The sequence below is a fragment of the Pogona vitticeps genome, chromosome 5 (genome assembly GCF_051106095.1).
Source record: "Pogona vitticeps strain Pit_001003342236 chromosome 5, PviZW2.1, whole genome shotgun sequence".
In the NCBI taxonomy this organism is placed as follows: Eukaryota; Metazoa; Chordata; class Lepidosauria; order Squamata; family Agamidae; genus Pogona; species Pogona vitticeps.
Window position 1 is genome coordinate 106,809,340 of NC_135787.1, and position 27,809 is coordinate 106,837,148.

Here is a 27,809-nt window from a genome sequence, read left to right on the forward strand (position 1 = left end):
GTCCCATTAATTTCTGCAGGACATATTGAAACATGGCTTAGTTCTAGAGATGGGGACGAATATAAAAATGGATTGGTTTTTCCGGTGAATATAGGCGATTTATTAAATATTCATCAATCCGTATGTGGCCACTAGGGACCCCCACAAATACGAAGGGATGAATATTTACCCGTTTTTATTTTTCCTTCATATTAAAAAAAAAACACCATTCTGCCTACCAGCCACTGATCAACTAATAGGTGGCAGAAAGGCAGCCACCACCCCACGCAGCCAACCAATACCACAGCCTACCCACCCCCTTCCTTTCCCTACCTTAAGCCCCACTCCACCCCACCGATACCCCCTTAGCTTAATTGCTGCTTCCAAGGTCTTCTGGCCTCAGAGCCACACATGTAAAAATGGAGACTGGCTGCCCTTTGCAAAGATGGCAGCTGCAGCTTTATATAGGGTCGGGAAGCTGCAGCTGTCATCTTTGCAAAGGGCAACCTGGATCCCCTTAAGGCAGGCTAAGGGAATCCAGGCTGCCCTTTGAAAAGATGGCAGCTGCAGCTTCCCTACCCTAAATGAAGACACAGCCACCATCAGTGAAAAGAACAGCAAGTCTCCCTTTTTACACACCGTGGTTGCGAAGGCCTGATGGAGACCTTGGCAGCAGCTATTAAGGTAAGAGGATGTCGGTGGGAGTGGGGTGGGGCTAAGGTAAAGAAAGGAGAGGGGTGTGGGGGTAGGCTGTTGGGGTGGCTGGCTGTATGTGTGTGTGGCTGCCTATCGGCTTTTGATCAGCTGATCAGTGGCCAGTAGGCAGAATGGGCTTCTGTGCTGTGTGCTAAACTCTCCTGGGGGGACCCAATTTGTGGGTGAATAACTTGGATGTCCGATATCCAGTCTTCACCAAAGATGGCAGGAAGCTCTGTTGTGATTCTGGAGTCTCTAAGTACCTGGGGCGAGCTTTCCTGGGGGTCCTTTTTGTGACTATATAACTCAGGGGTCTGTGATCCAGTGTTCACCAAACTTTCAGGAGTTGTAGGAAAGTTGTAGAAAAGCATCTGAGGAAGCTTCACTGCACATTTGGTGGCTCTTGGTCAGCAGGGGCCAGTGTTATAGCCGTTTAAAGTGCAGATGAATCGACTGATTGATTCGTCGAAAAATATTCGTATATTCGTATTTGTTGATCCATTAACCTTAATGAATAACAGATCAAAACAAATTGCCATTTTAAATTTGTCTCCATCTCTACTTAGTTCTCATACAAAAGGTTATTACCCTGGATCACAGCCGTAATTCTTTTATTTTAGTGTTGAAAGATTTCAGTAATAGATGTGAGTTTGTTTGCAAGGGTATCTGCAAGTTTGAAAAACTTGCATTAAAATAACTGCCATTCTGTGGATTACATTTCTGCTGTTGTGAACATTATTTAAAATTATACCATGAACTTGTGGAGTTCATGAGAAAATACCTTATAGTATTATTGCAGCCTTTAAAATATTGAGACACCAATATATTAATCTGTAAATGTAGATAAAGTGGCCCAGGGAAGTAGGCTGATTCATTTCACAGAGATGGCTGGTTGAATTCTGGTCACCATGAGTCAAGGCTTTTTAAATTACAGAGTATGAATAATGTTTTTAAACCTTAACTTACCAAGGGATGTGGGCAACTTCTTAGGGTGGCTCTTCACCAAAGACAAATGTTTGAGAAGGGGGAAATAGATCAGGGATAGTGAACTGACCAGAGCCATTACTGTTAGTCATAGCTGGCACGCCAACATGATTAGCATGAGGTTACTCAATATTTCTATTAGATAGAGCTCGGATTTGACATTAGTCACGGGTATAAAGGAAAATCAGAGCCTCCTTTGGAATTCCATTATCTGCCAGATCCAATGAACTTGGAAAAACAAGAGGCTGTTATGCTGCAGAGACATTGGAACATGTGTCTGGAACAGAGGAGAAGAAAGGCACGGTTGTAGTCTCGGCAGCAAACTGTTCAGCATTCCCTCAACATTTGTTAATTTACTGAATTAGATTTCTTTTCCAGGAAAGCATATATAATTACTGTTTGGTCTGCAATTACAACACCGGTTCCTATTGTTTGCAGAGGTGCAATCTGATCTCTCACAATGAAGTCCTACTACATCCATCGCTAACACAGGCCCCGGACAATGATTGTGTCTGAAATCGCAAACCATCAAGAAAGTCAGGAGGTGGTTAGAAAACAACGTCCATTCGGTGGCAAAAAGAGGGAAAATTCTGAAGTCAGAGACTTTAACCAAAAGTGGAAATCTGTTCTTTAGTGGGAGGAGTATGGGAGAGATCCAAAATGCACAGAAGAAATACAAAATGTACTTCTATTAGTGTATTTGTTTTTATTGTTTTTTTTTAAAAAAAGGTGGTTTTAATTTATTATACAATGGATATGGAACCATTTACAAATTCTATAAATGAATCTGTGAATGGTTGATGTGAGTGTTTAGGGATGTTTTTAAACACATAAACAACCCCTTGCATTTGGAGGCAACCCAAGCCCATTTCTTGTGTCTCTTTAATACAACATGCCTGTGTGTCAAAGAAGGATGGCAGTGGTTTTGTTTTTGATGTTGTTGTTTTTTGTTTTTGTTTTTTGAGCCAGCGGACTTCTGATGATACATCCACAGGATTGGGCTACAAACTTTCTATTGCACTTTAGTAAGCCATTTTAAAAAATTCTTACTTATTTTATTAATATACCTGGCTTCTAAGGCCATTTGCAGGATAGAGGAAATTAACACATTCCACAAGAAGCAACCAGTTTCAGCAACACATAAGGCAGCAAGACCTTCCCTGATATAAAAATGGGCATATCAAGCATCCAAAAGGTATTTTTATCTTGGAAATGTTGAAGGAAATGGAGTTTTTCTTACTGGCTCAAATGGGGGAGAAGTGATCCCTGTTAATAGTTCCATTCAGTTTTGGTCAGGTTTGCTTGCTCTTAAATAGAAGCAAAGAATCACTGAACTAGTTTTGAAGGGTTGCCTTGTCTTGTGTAAAGTATTGCTCACAGGGATTTCTACAATCTAGAGTAAAGAAGGAAGTGATAATTTGCCATTCTCCATATTTCCGAAAAGGGAGATATGTAATATTGTTGAACATTGTTTCCTGTTACTTTATATAGTGTTCAGTTGGTGGGGGTGGGGCACTGAACTGCTGATCAGCTGTTCATCTGGGAAACGAACTGCACTGAACCACCGAACCAGTGATTCATGCCCATCTCTAGTAAGGTTGTGTGACTTTTCATTTTGACATGGATCTACATGTTAGGATAACTTGAGATGATATATAAGTCCCACCACAGTTTATATAGTCCATTTTCCTATAAGCACATCCAAATCCCCTATTTCTTTTTTCTTTTTAATCATTGCTGCTGTAAATATTAGTTGCTGGCCAGAACATTCATTGAGGTGGAGCATTCTCCATGTGGAGCCAAAGTTTGATGTTCTACTCCCTGCTGTGCTTCCTGGAAGAAGAACCAACCTCTGAGACCTTTTGCAAGCTATATGGTCCCAGAGCATCCTCAGAATAAAGGACCAGCAAACCACTTTTGAGTACCTGGAAAATCCTGAGCAGGGCTGCCATAAGTTGGAATTGACTTGATAGCACAAAACTATTCTTATTAAATATTGGTTATTTACTATTTAGATGTGAAGGTGGGTGCTTCACTTTTACTAACAAATGCATTATTTATTTTCAAAGAACAAGTCATTTCATCTCAGGGTTGGGCATTTGCAAAAGCGGGATATACAAAGCAGTTTCAATCTTTTGTTATTGCCTGAAAAAAAAATTAAAAACACCTTTTCTGATGTTACCTCAATGGCATGAGGACCTAGTGTATAATGTGGTAGTTTTACAAACCTCCAGTGATATCAGACAGCCAAGAGCACAGAACAAGATGACAAAACAGTCAATCTTATTCTATAGATACTTCTTCTAAGGAGAACCTTGGCATGGGACAGAGATGAGCCAATGATGTGGCCTTCAACTTTATATATGATAGTTCCTGAAGGTCAAGGTATAGACAGAAAGGACACACTAAGGTTTTCATACCAACAGTTCCTCAATAAATTATGGAGACCCACACAGGAGAACTATGTCATCTTTTACTGACCCTTTATATGTGTATTCCTAAGGAGGACAGGACTACACTAATTTTTTTTAAAAGAGAGATACTTTCCCCCTCAAAAACTGGCTTTGAATACTACCAAACCATGATATTCTGTTGAAGGGATAACATCTGGAAAAAGAAATTGTAAACAATAGAATTCAAAACAACATGCCAGGATATTGTATATAAAATATGATGAAGTTTACTTGAAGACACAAAGCACTCTTCAATAATTAAAATGGAAATTCATTGTTCTTTCTTTATTAAGGATTTCTCTCTGCTTAGTGGAATAAATCTATGTTGCTTCAACTGGTTGTGTTTTTGCTAGTTCCTTTCAGTATTTAATGGCAGAAGTTCTGAATCTTTGAAATTGATGCTTCTTCTAACATATAATGTAATCTATTTTTCATGAGCCTAACAAAATTCATTCGAATATGTGCTTGTGGCACCATTTATTTCCCCCACAAACCTATTTGTTTCTGCATTCATCCATATGACTGTGAGTTTAGAAAAACAAATTAGTTTGATCTCTGTGAATGAAGGAAACATTTTAGCACTTTGAGCCTTTAGGGAGAAGACACTAGTCTCTAGACACCGCATAATGAAGCATATCAAAATTTGACATTTTCTGCAAGGGTAAGAATCTCAACACACACCCCTTTGGGAAAGCAGTTAATCACCTTAGACAAAAAAAAAATGGATTTCAGAATATGATGGAATGAATGCAGACCAGTTGGATTTGCCCCTTCACTTTGATCAGCACAGCACTGTTTGAAGTAGAGATTTCTTATGGTTCAGGACTCAACTTTCTAATTGTTAAATGAAGGGAAGATTAGGGCACTTTTTGAGTGGCTTTAATTCAGTGAGTTGGGTACCCTGTTGTGAAGCTAGAGATCAGGATTTCAATATCTCATGTACCACAATGTACCACAAAGCTTCAACACAGTTTCCTGGAGACATCCAAGATCAAAGCATTGGCATCAGCTTGATTTGATCCTCATTAGATGCTCTAGCCTTTCTAGTATTACGATCACACAGTTATCAGGGTGCTGACTGCGATACTGATCACTCCCTGGTGTTTAGGGGAGTAAAACTGTGAAGAAAGAGATTGTATCACACGAAAAAGGAAGACCATGTATTGACATCAGCAAGACTCACAATCAAAGAAAAGTGGAGGACTTTGCCCAAGTGCTTGAGGAAACTCTTCCAGGCCCGGCTGATGAAAATGCACCTGAACGATGGGAACATTTCAAGAACGTTGTTTATAACACCACCTTGTCCACATTTTGCAAGAAGACCAAAACGATGGCAGACTGATTTGAAGCCCATTTGGAGGAGCTGATGCCAGCCATCGAGGAAAAGAGGAGAGATCTAGTAGCATACAAAGCCTGTCCTAGTGAGTACAACTTGCAAGCTCTTTGAGCTGCTCATAGCTAAGTCCAACAGGCTGCCAGGAGATGTTCCAACAATTATTGGCTTCAGCTCTGCTCTCAGATACAGATAGCAGTGGAAACAGGTAACATCAAGGGAATGTATGATATTATCAAGCAGGCTTTAGGTTCCATACAGAAGAAATTTCCTCCCTTGAAGTCTGCTACAGGCGTGATCATCCAGGACTGAGCACAGCAGATGGACTGCTGGGTGCAGCACTACTCTGAGCTAAATTCCAAAGAGAATGTAGTAACCAAAGAAGCATTAAATAACATTGAGTGCCTGCCTGTCTTGGAAGAGCTGGACAGTGAACCAACTTTAGCAGAAATAAAAGCGGCCTTGGATCCCCTTGCCTCTGGGAAGGGAAGGCATCTGGGAAGGATAACATCCCTGTTGAAGTGCTGAAGTGCTGTAAAAAGATCATCACCACTGAGCTGTATAAAATATTTTGTCTTTGCTGGAGAGAAGGCGGGGTACCACAGGACATGAAGGATGCAAACATTGTCACATTGCACAAGAACAAAGGAGACAGGGGCAACTGCAGTAACTACTGTGGCATATCTCTTCTCAGCGTTGTAGGGAAGCTGCTTGCTCGTGTTGCGCTGAAGAGACTCCAGGTGCTTTCAGACAGAGTCTATCCAGAATCACAGTGTGGATTTTGGCTCATAGATCCACTACTGACATGGTATTTTCCCTCAGACAGTTGCAGGAGAAATGTAGGGAACAACAACAGCCACTCTTTGTGGCCTTCATAGGTCTTACAAAGGCCTTTGGTTTGGTTAGCAGGAATGGTCTTTTTAAAATACTTCCCAAGATTGCATGTTCACCTCACCTGCTTAACATCAACACATCCTTACATGAGGAAATGAATGACACTGTAGTTTTTGATGGCTCAACATCAGATCCCTTTGACATCCGAAGCGGAGTGAAATGGCTGTGTCCTCACACTGGCCCCGTTTGGGATCTATTTTGCTGTCATGCTGAAGCACACCTTTGGAACTGCAGCAGAAGGTGTCTACCTCTGGGCTAGATCAGATGGAAAGCTCCTTAATCTCTCTAGATTGAGAGCGAGGACCAAAGTCCAGCTGAAATGCATACAGGACTTCCTCTTCACTGATGACACAGCTGTTGTTGCCCACTCTGCTGAAGACCTCCAACAATTCATGAATCGTTTTAGCAAGGCCTGCCAAGACTTTGGACTAACAATCAGCCTGAAGTCATGGGCCAGGGCATTACTATCTTCACACAAGAATTGGAAGTTGTTCATGACTTTGAGTACCTTGGCGCAATGAGCTTTGACACACACACTCTCTCTAGAGGTCGAGCTGGATAAATGCATTGGCAAAGCAGCTACCATGTTCTTCAGACTCACAGAGTATGGCTTAATAAGAAGCTGATGATACATACCAAGATCCAGATCTATAGAGCCTGTGTCCTGAGTACACTTCTGTATTGCAGTGAGTCTTGGACTCTTTGTACATGGCAGGACAGGAAGCTGAACGTGTTCCATATGTGTTGTCCCCAATGCATTTTTTTTAATCACCTGGCAAGATAAATTTCCAAATAGAGTAGTCCTAGAACTTGCTGGAATTTTCAGCATGTATATATTATTGTAACAGTGATGTCTCCATTGGCTCGGGCATGTCGTGAGAATGCCTGAGGATTGGATTCCAAAATATCTCCTGTATGGAGAATTAGTGAAAGGAAAGCGCCCCAAAGAGAGACTACAACTGTAATAGAAGGATATCTGCAAGCAGGATCTGAAGGCCTTAGGAATGGACCTCAACAGATGGGAAACCTTGACATCTGATTGTTCAGCCTGGAGGCAGGCAGTGCATCATGGCCTCATGCAGTTTGAAGAGACACTTGCTCAGCAGGCTGAGGCAAAGAGGCAGTCCCAAAACCAGCAAAATCAGGGAGCTGGACAGGGGACAGATTGTATTTGTCTTCAGTGTGGAAGGGATTGTCGCTCTCGAATTGGCCTTCTCAGCCACTCTAGATGCTGTTCCAAGACCTCTATTCAGAGCACCTTACCATAGTCCCTCGAGACTGAAGGATGTCTACTACCATGAAGAATAAACATTCTAGGCAGCTTTGGGCATTCTACACAGTGCAACAACACCCACAGGAGGAGGAAATGGCAAATAACTTCTGAGTATTCTTAGAAAACCCCGGAAAGGGTCACAAGTAGAAATCAATTCAATGGCATGCAATTATTATTTTTAATAATTTTAGGATGAAAGTTGTTCTCACTCCCTTCTTCCAAATTTCCATTTCCTTCTCTATCATGGAGAGTAAAATAGCACTTAGCAATTTAGCCTTTCACTTCTGTTTTTATATGCAGCCCTCCATGATAATCCTTTTCTATCTTTCTTGTTTACTGCATAATGTTTATTAGGTATGAGATTTTTAAAATTCATGGACTACAGCCACCAGACGTCTTCTGGAATTCACACAACCTGAAATCTCTTCCAAACCAACCACATTTTTGAAAGACATCACTAATCATTTTGTTATTTTGTAGAAAATAAACTTAAAAATTGAAAACAAAACTCCAAACACTCTCACTTACTGCTTGATTACTGAGCAGTTCAATGGAGTTACCAATTTTGAACACTTTGAAGTAAGCAAAACATCATCACCAAGCATTATCATCAAAGCCAATTGAGTTCATGTGAATATGCCTCCACGTCTGATTTTCCTCTCAGTACTTACTAGCAAGGTTAACTGATGGCTATTTTCCCCCAAAGCATACATCTAAAGATAGAAGCCTTTTCTGTCTCTCAGTCAAATGTAACTAGACAGGGAAATCTGTAATCAATTACATTATCCACTGGACATTTAAAAATTAATCCAAATTTTCCCAGAAAAATTAGGAATTGACCCATTCTCTCTCTGTTACCAATAACTCCATAAAATGAACAATGTCTCCATGTTTAACTCAATTCATTCACTGATACTCTAGCACCAATGGAGGGCCCAGTAAACATTTATTACCATATTTTTCCATGTATAAGATGGTACTTTTTCCTAAAATCATTACACTAAAAATTGAGGGGCATCTTATACACAGAAGAAACCTGATAACACAGAGAGAACAAAACAACCCCTACCTTGCCTTTGTAAACAGGCTTCCTTCAGTCATGAGGCTTAGCTTCCTATAGTCAGGAGACTTAGCTTCCTCCAATCACAAGCCTTACAGAACTGACAGCTGATGTTAAACACACCTCCTTGGAGGTGCAGCCTGTAGGCAATGCTCAGATGTAACAGGGATTCATAGTGTCTGAGTGTTCTGAGTCCAGAAGCTGAATACTCAAACCTAAGTTTTCTTAATTTGGGGGTTAGAAAAGTGGGGGAGCATCTTATAAATGGGGGCATCAAATATGGTATACCCTTATTCATTAATTAAGTGCATTTATAATCTATCTTTCCTCCAATGAGCTCAAGCTGATATATGTGACTCCTGTCCCCTGCATGTGATCCTTACAATTACTTGTGCAGTAGGATGTGCCTGAACCAATTCACCCAAAGTTTTCCATGGCTGAATGGGGTTTTTAACCCAGGTCTACTCAGCCATAGTGTCCAACACTCATAGTCAAATCCATACATGTTTATCCAACATTAACTGTTTTTGTAGGTGGTAGAAATGGATCCAGGTTTTGCAGCATTTCATTCACTCTAATTATGATTATTTTCCCTAAAAAACATCAAATGGTTGGTTTTGTCTGCATTTGATTCTCTTTAATGACAATCATCCTCAGAAATGGATTTGTATGGAGAATGTTTCATTGGATTGGGAATTTCCACAGATGAATATGGTGTGACCCCCCTCCAACTGCCCAGAGCAACAGCTGTATCTTTAGAAAGCACGAGTCAGATGATATATTTTCCAAACAACTGCATTCTCAGAGCAAAAAATACAGACAAAGCTGACCTCATGAACTGTGTGACAAAATATGGGGCAAACATTTATTTGCTGAATGGAAGAACATTTCTGACACCAACAGAGATTTCAAAGCTGCAGATTCAAAGCTGGAGAAAGCCATGTCAACCAAAAAGAAGAACAAGAAGCAGAACAAGAAGCAGAAGCAGAGGAACAAGAAGAAGAAGGAGGAGGACGAGGAGGAGTACTTAGCAAAAGTCAGTGTTGATATTGTTTCCTCAACATTACATTTCAGTGTTTCTGGAGAACAGTTCCCCACATAACCAGCATGTGTTTCCATGCTTTGGTGCATGGTTTTGTTCCAAGAAGAGATTGTAGCTTTACTCAATACCATCAGCAGCAGGAAAAGGAAATTACCCCCACAGGAATCTATAACTAACTTCCTAGCATTATAACCAAAGAAAAATATAGATATTTTAGAAAACAGCTGAGGAAATTACTATAGACACATACAGGACTTTAATGCATATGCATATATGTTTTGAATTTGTGAGAGGGTGTGAGCAGCATGTAGGCTATGTATGGCAAGGGCTAGATGCACATTTATCACGGTTTCTCGGCCCTTTATAGGGCACACTCAGTGTCTCTGTACTTTTGCAGCACCTCTAGGCAAACAACTTGTCTGCTATTAGAAACAATTGTATATGTGTCTTTTATATAGCAGGTTCTCTATGAAGCAAACATCTGTGCAAAAAGATGCATCAGACCTTTTTGTACTTTTCTAGCCTACACCATGAGGGGTGGAAGTGAGGGTACAAGTCAGCAATTATAGCCCTGGCATGCTACAATGCCCAACACCAGCTGCAAGAAAAGCAAGTAAAACATGAAGTGGGTGTTAAGTTGAATTTCATGACATTTCCCCCATTTTAGAAACCTCTGAGGGGAAGAGTTATAGGGGAAGATGACAACAATTCCTATGCCTTGCTGATGTGAATACTCTTTTGATTGTGATTTTGAGCTAGAAAAGGACAAGGGGCATACTTTCGCTCCACCTGACTTGAACTGCAGCAAACTCTGGGAACTTTGGAAGAAAAAAGATGGAGGAAAACTGTCAGGAGCTGCCTTATTATCAGGCAAAATTATTTGTCCATGTAGCAGAGGGATGAGCAAACGCACAGCCCTTTGAAATGATTTGTATCCATTGTCATTTCTATACCACCTTTTTACCAGGGCAGATGTTGGATAGCAATTTCTGGTATTCTTCACCACGAACTATGTTGCCTAGGGCTGATCAGTGATGCAGTCCAATAACATCTGGAGGGCTTCTTTTTGTTCTGATCTAGCAGATTATTGTCTCTTCTGACTAAAAGTGGCCTTTAGGCTGTGTCCCCCTTCCCCTGGCCATCAACTGTTATGTGTATCTTGTAAGCTAACAACAATCTTAGTCTTCCTCTTGCATAGACTTTTATGTATGTGAGGCATCACAATAACATGGAAGCTGGGTGAGCAGCTGTAAACTCCTAGAGCTGTCCTACAGGGGAGCAGTCACACATCTAGCGGTACAGAACTGGGCTGGAGTCCAGACTGCCTACCACACTGGTCCAAAGGAACAGAAGATGTCAGAGGGATTCCAAGAATCACCACCTTTGATATCACCCAGATATATCCCAGTTTGTCTTTCTCTCTGTACAGAGCCATGGAACAATGTTTTTTTTCCCTCTGCACAAAGAAAAGCACTAAGAGAGCCATTGGGAGGTCATTTCCTCTAAGCACTGGCCAAGGACATAGGTTGAAATAAACAGCCATTCTCCCCATTGTGAGCCGATCCAAGTGATCTTATTTAATAGTTGTTGTTTGTCAACTTGGGTTTTGAAATTAAACTAGGGTGGGCAACTAGGGTAGGTCTGGAGGCCTGCTGGCCAGGGCCAACTCTTCAGGGTGGAAAAAAAATGTTGTTCTTCCTCTATGGAATCCCCCCACCCATTCACCTAGGCTGCCCCCTCACAATGCTCTGCATCATGCCAAACAAGCCCTAGAACATTGGTGTCACCAGTCTAAGGATGGCTGCCTTTCCACTAAGGACCTACGTCACACATTCTCAAAGCTTCGAAGGACATTGACCACTTGACTCATAATGTCTCACTCTTCTCTGCCCAGAGGGGTAGCCACACCAATGGAGATCTCCAGTGCCAAACCATGCATGTCTTTGCTGCTCCAGCACTCTTTCAAGCAGGTAGAAAGTGGAGTTCTGTCAAGCTGCCACATCCTGGATTAGGTGGTGCAATGGCAAATACCCATTTTTCTTGCCTCTGCTGAAACACCTCATTGCCCTGGACACTGTGGTGAAAATGCAGGGCCACCTTTCTGGCCCACTCCATTATAGTAGCTATGTATGTATCTTCCATACCCTGCAAAGCACCCTGGACTACTCGTTAGAGAATATAGGCCATCTGCTGCACCCTTTTCATCTTCCCAACCTGCAGTGCTGCCACCATGTTTGCCCCACGGTCTGTGACAGATTTTACCTTTCTTTAGCCAGGCTCACATGGTTCAGCATGTCCCTTAGAACGGTGGTCCCCAACCTTGGGCCTCCAGATGTTCTTGGACTACAACTCCCAGAAGCCTACACCACCACCTCTGCTGGCCAGGATTTCTGGGAGTTGACGTCCAAGAACATCTGGAGGCCCAAGGTTGAGGACCACTGCCTTAGAACTTCTTGAATGCTGTGAACTGCGTGGCTGCCCTCCATCACAGTCACATCCAACAAGCTCCACCTGTAATCTGCCCTTCTATGCTGCCCTGTGCCTGATGCTTCCACTTCCCACCAGAGTCCTGTCAGAGAGTGATAAGCATATTTTACAGCCTGGCTGCTCCACATATCACTTGTAAAATATCCTATCTGTGCCCTGCCAGTTGCCTGACACCCCAATACAAATCTAGCACCACCCTGTGGCTAATGGTTACTTGGAAAGGCAGTTGGGAATTGGGGGTCAATTCTGCCACAAACCTACAGAAACCAGAGTTTCCCACCAGAGAGAATGGATGGTCATTCAGGCTATAATCTCCTCTAGGTGATGAGTAAACCTGGCATTTTTACATTTGCAGGAGGCTTTTCTCTGTACCCTTCCAAACATCTCCAGGCTAGCCTGGAACTTTTTCTTGAGATGTGGGTCTGGCATTTGTGCCTCCCACCTCTTGCTATTTGCCCATTACCTCCTGTTTCTCTGGTCTAGTGGCTCAACCTCTGTCCTCTGATGACTCTTATTATTTGATGAAATCCAAATACTTCTGACTCCAAATGCATATTACTTCTGAAGATGAAGGTTCAGATGTGGTGAAAGAGCTAGCTTCATGCACAAAAGCTGGAGGTAGGTGCTTCATCTACTGATGCTGGAAGTCCTCTGCTGTTGCCTCACTGTGGGTGGCCATCCAGTCACTACTTGAAGACCTCTAGCCAAGAAGACTCCATTAACTTCTATGACGCCCTGTTCCTCTGTCAGAGGCTGATCTCCTTAGACTCTTTTTTTTTCTTCCTGATACTGAATCTGAAATCCTTTCTTGTAATCTGAATCTACTGATTCAGGCCCCACTCTCGAAAGCAAAAGAAGAAAACAGAATTGTTCCATCATCTACGTTACATCCCTTCAAAGAGCTGAAAAAGGAAACCACATGGTCTTTTCATGGTCTTTGCTGGAGGCTGAGTTTACACAGCTCTTTCCCCCTTTGTTTAAGAGATTTGGTCTCCAGGCTCCTCCACGATCATTGTCACGCTCATTCTCATCATGACATGTTCCAGTCTGTTTGCAATCTGTGGTATTCAAAACATATCACATATTGCATTATGTTTACCACAGTTAGGTGGAAGAGCACCTCCTTCACATTTGGAAAGTCCCTGGTTCAATTCCTATCATCTTCATTGAAAAACAACAGTCCAGTGGAAAGTTATATGAAAGCCCAGGACATTCAGGAGTCATCACCAAGCAGAACTACCTAACCTGGGAAGGATGCTCTGTCTTTATGAACTTCATTACAGGGAATTCTAGATATCTGATAACAAGATATGGCAGTATTCCTACATAGCAAAGAAACTGCATACATACTTCTGAAATTAAAATCAGAGTTCTCATTCTGGTATATGATTCCTCATGAAGACTATATTAGAACATTCTCTCTGAAATAGTCACTGGTTGGTTCTGGCCTAGTGGGTGAAGTCACATGTAGCTTCAGTTTTACATTTGTTACATATACTGCCAGATGATTACCCTTGAGTGGAATTTAGAAAGATCTGTGAAACTATCTCTTATAGTTTTGGTGGTAACTCACTACTTTTGGACCACCTACCTCTGAGTTAATGTATTTGTCACCATTTATGTGGATGCTGATCTGAGGACAAGAACCATCTGGAAGCTAACTGTTCTGCCCTAGAACTCACCAAAAGGGTATACAGTGGTGCCTCATGGACAGTTACCCCGCATGACCGTTTTTTCACTGGACATTGACTTTTTGCGATCGCTATAGTGATTCGCAAGACAATGATTCCTATGGGGGAATTTCGCTGGACAATGTTTGGTCCCTGCTTTGCAAACTGATTTTCGCTAGACAACGATTTTGACAGCTCCCTCCATACTCGCAAAACAGGTGTTTTCGGGATCTAAGCTTCGCAAGACAGTGATTTAAACAGCTGTTCGGCGGTTCACAAAGCGGCTTTCCTATGGCCGATCTTCGCTAGACAACAACGATTCTTCCTCGTTGGAACACATTAAACAGATTTCAATGCATTCCAATGGGGAAATGCTTTTTGCTAGACAATGATTTCGCTAAACAGCTATTTCAGTGGAACGGATTGTCATCGTCTACTGAGACACCACTGTACATTTTCAGACATCACTTGTGCAGTGAAAACTTCATTAATGTTATGATAAGTTGAATGAGCAACAAAATATTGTGGGATTGAGTGCTCCTACTTATTAAGGCCAGCCAGCCATGCCCATTTCCAGGATGCTCTGGATTTAGGTGCTCCCACAAAGAGTTAGCATTCTGTTCTCACCAAACAATTTGGGTTTCCACTTGATCCTGCTGAAAGCTCCCTCCTATACCACAACATTGCTTTTTGACAACTTAAGTGAATTAGGTTTCTATGGGTACACAGTATATGCTATATCTCTTCAAAAGCCACAGGTCTAAGAAACAGAAGCTTGATACACCAGCATTGATGTCATTTTGGGGTGGGTCTCCAGAACTCCACTTTCTCTTCCATCTTTCATGCATTTGCCCTTTGTTTCTTCCTAACCAGGAATTGCTCTGGGTATTGCAGGAAGCAACTAGTCAATCTGAAGCTTCCTTGGTAAAGCTGGCATGGAGTTTGCTTGATTGAAATGCACCCAGTTATTCTAGTCAAAAGAGTCAAAATCAAAGCAGATACATCACAGTATGATGGTAATAAAGAGGAATCAGACTAAACAGTGGGGCATCAGCTATTTGTAACAGTCTAGATTTAAACCAGTGCCTGCCTCTTTCAGAGCATAGATCAATTGTCTGCAATGTGCTGTGTGGGAATTTCTCGTCTGCCATGCAAAACAAACCATTTGAAGTATTCAAAGAGCCTAATCACTCACCCACTGAGGGGTTTACTCACCGCATCTCTGTATGATTCACTGTCATAGTCAGCCAAAGTGACTATTCTACCTAAATCAAAGAATAAGATAGTTCCTTCTCAGTGTACACAAGCCAAGCAGACAACGATATGGTGACAGCCAGACAGCAACTTCCACTGTACCTGGGGCAACAGGCTTGCTTGGAAAGTATAGAGTCATAGAGCAGTGCTTCCAAACCTTGGGTCCCCAGATGTTCTTGGACTACAACTCTCAGAAATCTTGGCCAGCACAGCTAATGGTGAAGGCTTCTAGGAGTTTTTGTCCAAGGACATCTTGAGACTCAAGGTTGGGAGCCAGAGTCACATAGGACAATTGGACATCCCCACAAGAAGCAGCTGCCTTTTTCTGACTAACAGTAGCTTTAGCCCTTATTCAGTATTATGGATTTGCATCTCCTTCCAGTTAGGTAACAGTAGCAAAGAAGTAATACTTGGTGTTACTTTCATTTTGCTGCCTTAGAACCACATTGCTTTTCAAAGGGCAATCTGGAGATTGTAGAAAACTGGGAAGATGCATACCTTCCCTTCCCCTGCACTGGAATTCTTTCCCATAATTATGGCATGGAGTGATTAGAAAAGGAATCCTGGGCTGCTTTTGCTAGCTGCAGAGTTTGGTCCTTCTCAAAGCAATTAAGAGGCAGTCAGCATGTTGAGGGCGAGCAATTACTTTGCTGCAGGTTTTGAGTCTCAGCCAGGTGCTCCTCCATATATCTTGCAAGGCCAGGGAAGCACTGGTGTTTATAATGAGGCAGCTGATTCTCTTTCGCACTTCAGGTTGCCAGCAAGGAAAGCTGGACAAGGCTATTCTTCAATCCACAATTCCCCTGGGACACACTATTACAAGGGTATATAAAGGTTAGTACAATACCCCACTGAAAGGCAATTTCCCCCAATTTATTTCTCTTAGGAGAGTTTCAAACTCTGCTTTTTCTGATCTCAGCTAAGTGGATGACTTTGTTTTAATTATTGCACTGTCAGAAAGGCCTGGCTTTTCTCATCCAGATTTTTAGCTCTTGAAAGCAACATTCCTAGGAGTATGTGGCAGAGACTGTGCTATAATAAGATTAGTTGCTGGCCAAATAAGAGTTGGCTGATTTAATTTAATTGGGAAAGGCAGTGCAAGACAGCTTACTCCCATCACATTCTGCTAATGCACCATAGGGTAGGGTTAGGCCTCTGCTGTGGCTGTGACACATAAGCAGACTTAATACAACAGGTCTGAGGAAAGTAATATAACTCTTCTTTTTTGGTGGAAAAATAGAAAGAACTTGATTTTGTGCTTCTCCTTTCATTTTTGTGGTGTCTAGCACAATTACTGTAGCAAAAAGATAGATCCAAGACCTGCTCTTTTGTTACCTTAGTGGTGTGGGACTTAGTTGCATTTAATGGGGGAGTAGATGTGTATGTGTGTTTTGGAGTTATTAACTGCTCCTGCCTTCTGGAATCCCAGCTCTCAAGGTGACAGCAGTGGTCTTAGGGAATTTCAGATTTCAGGTTGAGTGACCAGAGAGGAGGAGAAAGTTTGGTTTTTGTGTGAGAAATGGCCGGAAAGAGCCTCGTGGCGCAGTGGTCAAACTGCTGTACTGCAGATAAAACTGTGCTCATGACCTGGGGTTCAATCCCAGGTAGCCGGCTCAAGATTGACTCAGCCTTCTATCCTTCCGAGGTCGGTAAAATGAGCTTGCTGGGGGGGGGGGCAATGTGTAGCCTGCATAATGAACTTGTAAACTACTCAGAGAGTGCTTGAAGCGCTATGGGGCGGTATATAAGCAGCACGCTTTGCTTAAAGCCTGAGCATGCATCTCCAGCATTTTGCAGCTGGTATGAGGATTCATTTTACCACCTCTCTAACTACTGAAAAATATGAGCTCTTTCCCAGCTTTAAAGTGCCACATTAGCTGTTTAGCAAGATCTCATTTACAATATGATTCCTGTATCCACATGATCAGTATTAGCGGTTTCAGTTATTCATGAATTACCACAGCCCTACATAAAACATACAAAGGGGTAGACCTTGTGGCCTTTGTCCCACCAACTTGTATGTTGTTGTTGTGTTCACCCTCGTACCCCTTGCCTGACCCTCCAAACACAGAGTACTCAGATCTCCCAAATACCACACTCTGTCTCTCCACGCTGATATGACTCTCATTCTCTGCCTCTTTATTACATTTCTCTCAGCTCCGCCTCTCAGCAACATTAGCCTGAAATATAAATATTCATAACTACTTAACATAATAAGGGTGAATGCTACAGTTGTATATAGGGTTCATTACTATCTGTAGATTCTGGTATGGTAGGTTATGGAACAGATCCGCTGCAGATACAGGGATCCTGCTTTATGGGATTCACCACGTACCCATTTACTAGGATGACCAAAACAAAAACACGCCCCCCCCATCCTTTTAGCAGTTATATGGAGGATAAAAACATAGTAGGTATGGCTTGTATTAAAAACTGTTCCTGCTGAAATTGCTTCTTCTGAGCAACTGTTGAAGTTACAGGAACTGCCACCCCTCCAAATGTTTGCCTGTCCTGTCATTATGACATCACAAGGACCCACCCCTGGTTTCAAGTCTTGACATTTCAGCATCCTTGATGGGATACTGGTGACCTGGCAACCCTACCCCCTTTGAACCCATGTAAATGAAGCTATACCCATCCAGCATTATGGCATTTAAAAAGAAGCACTATGTTTCTCCGTGTGATGCCAGGAGCTTTGAAAGCAGTGTTGTTCCTGCTTCAGGGCAGTCACAGGAAGCTGTCCTTGCTGGTTAGCAGAGGTAAATTGTTAGTTACCACTAGAAATCTGGTTGATTGCATTTTGGAACTCCACTCCTTCCTGTTCCTAACAATTCACTGTTGAGGAATTATTCTGTCATGGTGAGCTGCCAGAACGAGAGTTCAGTCTGCTACTATGATAAATAAGTGGTTGCATAGGAATTACCCATTAGACGGGCTTTGTTTGTTTGTTTTTGGTTGAATAATTTATTTATGATATGGATTATGTGAGGACAGCCACAGACATGGAAAACAAGCGGAAGAATACAATGTCCAGGCCTTTGCCAGTTTTGAAATTGGAGAAGCCAGATTCCCTATTGTATAACTCCAGTTTAAAATAAAATAAAATACGATAAAAATAAATGGTATTCAAATTTATTTTGAGCCAGAAATGCTTCCTATGACTAATTTGTGTAATTTTAAAATCCAGGATGAGAAACTCCACGCACTGGTTGCCTTATTCCAGTTCTCCAAATCCAGGCAGTTAATTTCCATGTTATGCAAATCAGGCAGTATAATTTGATATTGTATAACTCTGCATAATATGCTAATTAATTGAGACTGTTCATATTATGCAAACTTGCATTATTTTTCCACCAATATATTTTCACCTTAGACTCATTTATACAGTGACCACTCCTCTGAGAGAAACAGTACAGTGTAATGGTTAGTGTGTTAGATTTGCAATGGAGAGGGGAACCATGTAAAGCAGCTACATACATTGCTGGTGTGTATAAATAATGACATTTTGCCATGCACCTTTGGCTTTTGCTGACATTCTTATGAGATGGCTGTTATTCTGCTATCAGTTTTGACTGGCAAAAAAACAAAACAAAACAAAACAAAACAGAGAAACACCTAGAGGAATACTACAAATCTTGTGGGAACTTTCCAGAAATGATACACTGCCATCTGATGTACAGGAAAAATGCAGGGGGAAATGACGGCAAACTGAAAAATATCAGAGTAGGAAAAAAAACCCAATGGTTTCATTTCCATCAGAGATGCGGATTGGATAATTTATTATTATTTTTTCCCCAAATACCTATAGATCTAAACTGCAGAAGAACTGGTTGGAGGTGGGGTTTCGAAATGCACGCCTCATCTTCAAGTTAAGACTTACAAATGACTCAGGTATGCATTCCGAGTCAAGAAACTGCAAAGCTCAGCAGCAGCTTTACTTATATCATGAATTAGATAAGCAATGCTTTTCACTACTAGTCACGTGACTATAAGCATATGTTCCTCACATCCATAACATTCTTTACAATGTTCCATCAAATTGTAAGAGCAATAGCATGCTGTTAAATATGGATGCCACATCTGTTAGTCATTTATTAACCTTTGGAAAGCCGTGCAGCTTCAGTATCCACCATGCCCTTATTTATAAATCAGTGCTTTGCATTTTGTGATTAGGCAGATAATAATCATTGGAGGAAAAAACTAAGAGCCATGGAAGTTAGGTTCTGCCAAGGAAATTGCTATATAGTAGTTACAATGCAACACTGACATCCGCAAGAAATTTTTCTTGAGGCATTTTTGGATTGGCTTTGGAGGTGAAGAACCCACAGCCTTCCTCCAATTCTAATCATGAGGGCAGTAGCACACAAAATAATGTTGAGATTTACAGAAGGTTGAGAGTGAAAGTCGGTCCTGAGAGCAGTGAGAACATATGCATTAGCATCTCCTCAGGATAACCCCCCCTCCTCATTATCAGCAGTCGAGGGGGGGAGGAGGCAGAATTTAAATTTGCCTCTCCATCTGTGCCAAGATGTGCAGCACAGAAGGAAGGAAGTGTGTAAAAGGTGAGTTGTTTTTAAGGAGAAAGGTGGGAGGTAAATATTTTTTAAAAAACAAGTAATTAAAAAGTGTGGACACACAATGCCAGCACAAGTGTCCTTACTGCGTGAGGTGGGGAATGAAGGAGTGTCTACCCACCTTATAGGAAGGGAGGGGTCCTCCATTGCGGCCTCACCACTGCATGTAGCCGCAGAGAAACACACAGCTGGCCTCCTGCCTGCTGCTCCTATAGGAGCTGGTAGCAGGGGTGGCAATGGCAGTACCTCTATCCAAGGACAAAGTTGAAGAAGAAGTGGCAGGAAGGAAAATGAAGACTGAATGTTAGCAGTGCAGCCGAAACAAGAAAAGGAGAAGATGGTGGCCATATACCAGAAGGTGGCTGTGTATAGAACCTCCTGGTGCTTGCCATTATTGAAATAGCTGACTTGCTGCACAGTCAGTTTCTGGAAGCTACAGGAGATGTACGGTATGTCTGCTACTTACTCCTTCTCATCAGGCTGTTCTCGTAGTGCGCAGGGCTGCCAATGCCAGTGATGTTACCATGATTGCCATTCTTTCCTCCTTCTCTGTTATTGAAACAGCTGTTTTTATGCACAGAAGGTGTGTGTATGCCCACTGCTGCTCTAGTGGCAAGTGGGGACACTAGTACTTCCTATGAACTGTAACATCACCTCTCCCGACTGATTGGGCCCTTCTGAGGCAGCAACCACCGTAGCAGGGTGGTGATGGCAGTGGCACATTTATCATGCCCAACACTCTGCTGTCCACCATGGTATGTGAACTCTACGGCCAAAAAGTTTGTGCACCATGTTGAAAGCCCTGGGCTAGAGTCATTCATCACACAAATGCCAGTTGTGCATATATGAATTTCTCAGTGTTTGTTTGGCTTCTACTAATAGAACATATTCTGCAGAATGTCACAAATGTCCTCATCAGAAAAACCGGATGTAATGTCTCCAGACAAACTAGTGGCTTTTGAGACACAGGGCCCTGACATTCATAAGTCTCCTTTGTATGTTATATTGGTAGTGAGAAAATGTCTTCCTTTGTGAGTAGGATCTAGCAGGAAGCCTAGCCAACCATGCCCTCTTCTCTCATCCTGGATTTGAGGCAGTGCAAGAACAATGAAGTAGGGGTGCTAGAGGAATAAAGGCAACACATTCTGAAATAAAATAACCATTTCCCCTCCTACCAAGCTATTGCAAATTGGAATTTGGAAATCTCCTGGAATTCATATTTCTTAAATCTTCTGACTAGTTCACAGCTGAAAATCCTATACATTTGAAATGCCTATGAAGAGGAAATATATTTTAAGAAACCTATGTAAATGAGGTTTTTGTTTTAAATTGTGCATTAGTGCAGAAAAGAGGAAAGGGTTGAACACAAGCAAAGATGGCACAGACCAGAAGCACACTGATTTGTCTTTCATACTAATATGACAAGATTGGTTGGAAATACTTATTCGTTGTCCCAAAAGTTTCAATCATTAGAATCAGCAAATTGATAATTACTGTAAAAAGTCCTTGAAAAAATCCAAATTGTAGCCATCAACTAGCTTGGATGAGAGGAGCAGATGGGGGGGGGTAAGGGATGAGGACAAGAAAGACCTGCCTCCCCTCTAGCAACCCAGTCCTCATGCTTCTCTGTAGTTGCTCAAATGAGCTGGTGCTTTACTTCACAGTGCTGGATTTGGGTCTGGATTATCCATCTGCTCTTCTTAAGCAACAATGAGTTCTGCTTGTATTCAAGAAGTGCCTAGTTAAGTATCTAAATTTTACATTTCAAACAGCATGAACACAATCAATCCACATTTCCTAACTAATTCTACAAACAAAACAAAAACTAAACCACAATTCCTGTTTTGCCACTGAGAACAAGGCTGGATTCCCCGAAAGTTGCCTGATGGAAAGTGGGGAAGCCCTTTCACCCAGGAAGACACATCTAGTTGTTTTGCAGGGAGGGCCAGGGAGCTAGCAAAAGCAGATGGATAAGTTTGGAATGATCATCTATCTTGCTGAAATGAAATACCGTTTTAAGTCAGAGGAATTTAATTGCAGGGGCTAGTAGGTTTGGAACTGGGCATCTCCAGAAAGGTTTCAAGAGGAAGCAGGGGAATGTTGATGGATATTTCCAAAGGGCAGTAATCCAACAAAACAGCTGGGTTCCGAATGAAAGGATTCCAAATGAAACACCGGCAGCACCGATCCTTTTAAAATTTGTTCTGTAATTTGAAGGATCAGTGCCTGATGTTCTTTCATCAACTCTCAGAAGTCAAGGAAATGACTCTACATTCCCAACTTGTCTGTCTCATCCAAGTTTCTCCCTGCTTTTTTTGGCTAGAGTGACTTGAAATGAATATTGCAGTTGAACATTAATGCCTTGTTTAGCATAGACCATCAAGGGCAATGGTTGGATCATTCATCCTTTATTGTTTCCACATAAACATCCTCAGCACAATCTTCATTTCTTAACCTCTAACCTGGAATGATCGTTATCTAATGAGGTTATGAGAAATCAGTGGTGGAACAGGGATTTTGCACCAGATCTTTAAATTGTTCATTCCATATGAGATATGAGGGCAAGACTATTTTCTATAAGTACTGTTGTTTCCCATAGACTAGAAAACCAAGCCTTTTACAAGCCCCCTCCCCCAAGTGCCTTAAACGACAGCACTCAAGGCACAGCTAGGCAACATAATCATTTCCAACCTCCCTCTTGCTGACCTCGCCTGCCTATGCATGTTGGGCATAACCCGTAAGTGGAGTTTATATTTTTTTTCCACAAAGCCCCCGAAACCTATATTCTAACTATAATGCCCATGCTGTGTCTTGCTATGTAAGGGTGAAAGATTATGAGTAGTGACAATTTGTCTCCTGTTCCTTCTTTTTGCAGTTGGCTCAAAATCTGCACAAAGTGTGCTTCTTTCAAAAACAAAAATATCCTAGTTTATAATCCTGGCACATATGGGTCAATGGTATGGCACATGTTTGCATTTCCCTCTTGAACACACAGTTTCATAGATTTATTTTATTGCATTTGAAATGTATGTATATAGAGTTTTTGCTTTTCCTCTCTCTTTTTTTGAAGAAAAATCTGAAATTCTTTCTCAGATTTTTGAAGAACTTTACAAATGGGTTGTTTTGATTAAAACTTACAAAAATGAAACCATCCATCCATTTGCACTGCCCATTTCAGCTAGTACAGCTATTGCTAGCATATTGACAGTCATCTTGTAGATGTAGTTCTGAGACATAAAGAGCCTGTCTGAAATAAGTACAGTGGTGCCTCGCTAGACAATGATAATCTGTTCCATTGAAATCACTGTTTAGCGAAATCATTATCTAGCGAAAAGCATTTCCCCATTGGAATGCATTGAAACCTGTTTAATGTGTTCCAATGGGGAAGAATCGTCGCTGTCTAGCGAAGATCGGCCATAGGAAAGCCACTTTGTGAACCGCCGATCAGCTGTTTAAATCACTGTATTGTGAAGCTTAGGTCCCAAAAACACCTGTTTTGCAAGCGTGGAGGAAGCTGTTAAAATCATTGTCTAGCAAAAATCGGTTTGCGAAGCAGGCACCAAACATTGTCCAGTGAAATTCTCCCATAGGAATCACTGTTTTGCGATCGCTATAGCGATCACAAAAAGTCAATGTCTAGCAAAAAAAACTATCATGCGGGGTAACTGTCTAGCGAGGCACCACTGCATTGGCAAACTATTTCAACACCAGAAACTTGATATAAGAAACATGGATTCAAAGCCACACTTTTAAGACCTATGATTAAAAGCCCTGTGAATATATTACTTTTGCTTTCTTTCATATTCCTTTCTTTAAAAACACACACAAAAAACACTCTTCAAACTTGATCATTATCAATCCTGGCTCCTGCGCTAGTTCTCGAGCTTATATGTGCCACATGCAATAAAAGAGGATCATGCTCAAAGGCACCAGCCCATAACCTCAAAGATTTTCTCAATCTTCTGAACAAAATCTGTAACTGAAAGAGACTGAATTCAGTTATGCGCAGTGTAAAAAGCTGAACAAACACCTAGACGTTGGGGCATGGCCAGTAGTTGTGATTCCAACCCTCTTTTATGCATTTGCTGCATGTAACATATCTTCTACACGAGGCTATTCTTTATACTGAATGCCTATAAAGGTGCCAAGCTCCAGAGCTCAGCAGCTAGATACAATCTCACAACTGCACTGCATATTCATGATTTGTCATTTAGAGAGAAAGATGGACTTCATTTCTGAGTCTTATTGCTCAGGCACAGAACTTTGAAGGTATTCTGTGGCTGAAAGAAAACCTCTGGAACACTTTCCCTTAAGCACTGTTCTACAAAGGAAGGCCAAGACCATCTGCATAAGTTTTCCCAGACCAAACTCTGTCTTTGCTTGGCTCCAATTTTTATAGTAATACTACGCCCTTTCGGCCACAACTTTCCCTTTTCTATGTGTCCCCCCGCCCCCATAGAGCGTAAGCACATGGGTGAAGAATTTGCCAAGCTGCCTAATGTCTAGCTTTGCTTGGCATTATGTAAACATTAATCAATAGAAACTTCTTTCCTTCACAAAGTTTCCTTTGATGACATATGTGAATCAATGTGTGTGAAAGTAGAGCTCGTTTTTTTTTTTTTTTTTGCAAGAGCAGTGAAGTCCTTTGAACTCCATTTCCAAGGAAATCTTTGTGTTTCTGTGAAATAACTTTGCTTTTTGGATGAAAGTCAACCAGCAAGGCAATTTATGCCATGAAGAACTGCATGATGGTGAAGTGATGGCTACAAATCTGACAGAAAGAACACAATAAAAAGCCAGCACTGACACATTTGTTTGATTCACAAGATCTTCAAGGTATGCGGTGTGCCCAGGATTCCATAACAGGGAAGACTTTGGATATATATCATAGGACACTATCTCACACTTGGTGATTGGAAGCAGATCTGAACAATGTGCTGCAATTTGTGAACACTGGACAATGATGGCAACATCAGCACTGTAGATGCACCTGTTGTGTCTCTGCCTGGGGATATTGGGAAGAGTCCATTTTCCAGGATGGTAAGAATATCAAATTTAGAAATTCCCTCTCATGAAAGAGAAGCCTGTAGAGTCAAATTCTCTTTCAACTTCTTTACTTTTGTAGCATGGGGCCTGGAATGGATAGTAATATGACCCCTCTCCCAGTTCTGAAAAATTGCTTTGTGATATATCAAGGATTCTTCCTTTTCTGGAACAGAAAGCTGATGCTATGGTCTGGGCCAGCTCCCATTAACAAAATATAGGATCAGAGTTTCTTATGTATCACCCTAAGCCTCTAAATCTGATCATATGAAATTTCCATCATATACATTGCAACTGCCTATGAAGAATATAATAATTTATCACTTCCATTTTAACTTCATTTCTCATAATCACATTGACATTCTTCTCCCAGCCACATTCTATATTGCCTTTCCCCCTCTTTCCACATAGACGTTTCTGCACAGTGCGTGTGTTTTTGAAGTAAATTTTGTCATGTGTTTAGACATCTGCATTTACTTCTGTATAATTAAAAAAAGTATGTGTGCCTCCCAGTTTCCTGCAGATTAAAAGAAACTGAAAGATATAGGGACACCTTTGGATGAACTTGCAAGACATTCCAGATAATATGAATTTCTTTTCCATTTTTTCTCCATATATGTTTGAAGAGGGTTTTTTTAATATGTGTGTTCCTATATTTTCAGTGACCTCTTTATGAAGAAAGCATATTGCCCAGTAAAATGGAAGCCAAAATCCAGTGCATGAGAATTCAGAACACTTACTGAAAACTGCCTCTTGAATTCTGCAGCTGGAACGAGAATACATCTCATTTTAGTTGTGTGTGAAAGCTCCTCAAACTGTATTATTGATGCAAAGGTATGCAGCAATAGATAGTGTGTAATAGCTCAATTCAGCATTCTATAAGCCAACTCAAAAATTAGGAATGTCCCAAACAAAAAAACAATAACAAAACATAACTTAGAAATTGGATCTTGGAACAGCACCAAATTGGCACAGATGTAGCAAATATTCTGCTCTTGCTCTGTGCCAGATTTGGGGATGTTTGGGCAAACTTGGATCTTGCTGAAACTCTCATTCTTCTCAAATCAGGGGAAAAATCTGATCAGATTTGCAGTGTACTTCTGCACCCCCATCCAAATAAAAGCTCTATCAATCATCTCTGTTGCCTTCCCCCAGTAAACTAGTAGGTTGACACTCTTAAGAGTGTTAAATAAACTCATTGCCATTTTCAGATGAATATGATGGCCCTAAAGAAAATGAGAGGCTATCTGAATAGAGAAAACTAGCCATCTGCTACACTATACTCAAGATTTCAGTCCCCCACATTAACCATGTCAGTGTGTTGAATGTGACTTGCATCCAGACAAGGATGGATAGGATTGCTATCCTTATATCATGTAATTGTCATTCAGCTTCTTACAAAATGTCTACCCCACATTTTCATAGCACTGATAGAAATGGTGGCCCAATGACATCTTAAGAACCTGAAATATATACTAATCCTTCTCTTAGATTACTGTGCAGATCAGAATTGAGCTATGCACCTCATTTTCCATTTCTCTAAATGTTGCGACTCAGTTCTTGGCAGTTTAAGTATATCAGGATACAAATTACTACTTTGAGAGAAAACACACATTTAGGCATTTATTAAAATACAAAGGTGAATAATGTGACACTGATCATTTCTTTTAAAAGTGCAGATTAAGATTAAAATAGAATGGGGCATGGGGGGAAATAGAAAGGGGACACAGATGAGAAACAAATAGTTTTGCCTCCTCCTTAGATGACTGCTGTGCCCCACCAGCACACTGCCTTGGAAGTCTATAGATATAGAGAGTTGATTTGCATTACCTTCATCCTACCCTGAGGAAAAATAATTATATTACATGGAAAATTGCATGCCCAGCTTATCTGCCAAGTGTGTTCTTCAGACATTACTATATACAAAATAAGTATACTTATTCCTTCCCCAATGCAGAGACACTCAATGGCCTTTCATTTCTGTGCTCTATCTATCCTCTCTCTCTCCCCACCACCCAATCAATGACTTTTCTTTTCCAAAACCTGTGCCTACTTGTTTATTGCATATCCCCTTTCTTTCAAGAAGCTCAAAGTGGTATGCATGGTCCCCCTCTTCCTTTATATTTATCTATACAACACTGTGTGTGGAGGTCAAGATGACAAATGACAAGCCCAAGATGATCAGAGTGATGTAGTTATCGAACCTGGACCTCCTGCAAACCTAGTCTGATGCTATAAACACTGTACAACACTGGCTTGCAAGAGTCTTCGACTTTCTGTGCCTCTAAATTTTGCCAGGAAAAAGAGTGAGGAAGGCTAAGAGGTTGAATCCCAAAGCAAAATGTTCTGACTTCAACACAGAATGAATGATTTGATGATGTATAAAGTAGTGAAGAAATGTGATTAAATAAAAACCACATAGCCTGAAGATATTTTATGAGAACGTAAGATACAAGGAAGGCAAAAAGGGATAAATAAGAGAGGGTCAGAGCATGGGCTATAGTAAAAAGGGGAGGGGGGAGCGAGCAGATGAGACTTTAGGGGTGTCAGAAGGAAAAACTGACAGGAGTTGATGACAGTCAGGACCTCACAGAAAAAGAAAAAGAAAAAGAAACAAGGGAGCTTCTGAAATAGGTAAAGAGGGACCAGTATCACAAAGAGTGTATTGTGGAAGGTGAACAGATGAGAAAAGCCATAGGAAATTCAGCTTTAAGGAATAGGTTTGCTCATTTATAGAAGGTACATCACCAAAAGCAACCATATTTTTTGCCAAATGTAAGAAAAGCAAAACATGACTTGTTTGCCTCATTATATTTGTATTTTTTCCTCTGTGTTGAAGGGGTAGGCCCCTGAAGTTGGAAAGTACATAATATTTCCTTTTAAAAATCACTTGTTTTGCTGCCACATTGAAAAATGGAATAGAAGTAAGTCCAATAAAAATTATGTGAGGAATATTTAAGGCATCCATGGAACCTCAGAAATCAGCAAGACATTTCTCTAGAAAAACACTTGGAATTGACCACTCATGGCAGTGGTCCCCAACCTTGGGCCTCCAGATGTTCTTGGA

The 27,809-nt window shown here is 41.2% G+C and overlaps 1 long non-coding RNA gene across 2 annotated transcripts; it reads left to right on the top strand.

The window, feature by feature from the left end:
• The first annotated feature begins 975 nt into the window (after positions 1-975).
• LOC140707429 (uncharacterized) lies at positions 976-27,356 on the top strand. 2 transcript variants are annotated; one of them, XR_013545633.1, is made up of 3 exons: positions 976-15,959; positions 18,934-24,739; positions 25,405-27,356. It is a non-coding gene; the product is annotated as an uncharacterized LOC140707429 (long non-coding RNA). The 2 variants fall into 2 exon arrangements; XR_013545632.1 differs by having other exon boundaries at positions 18,934-27,356.
• The last annotated feature ends 453 nt before the right edge of the window (positions 27,357-27,809 follow it).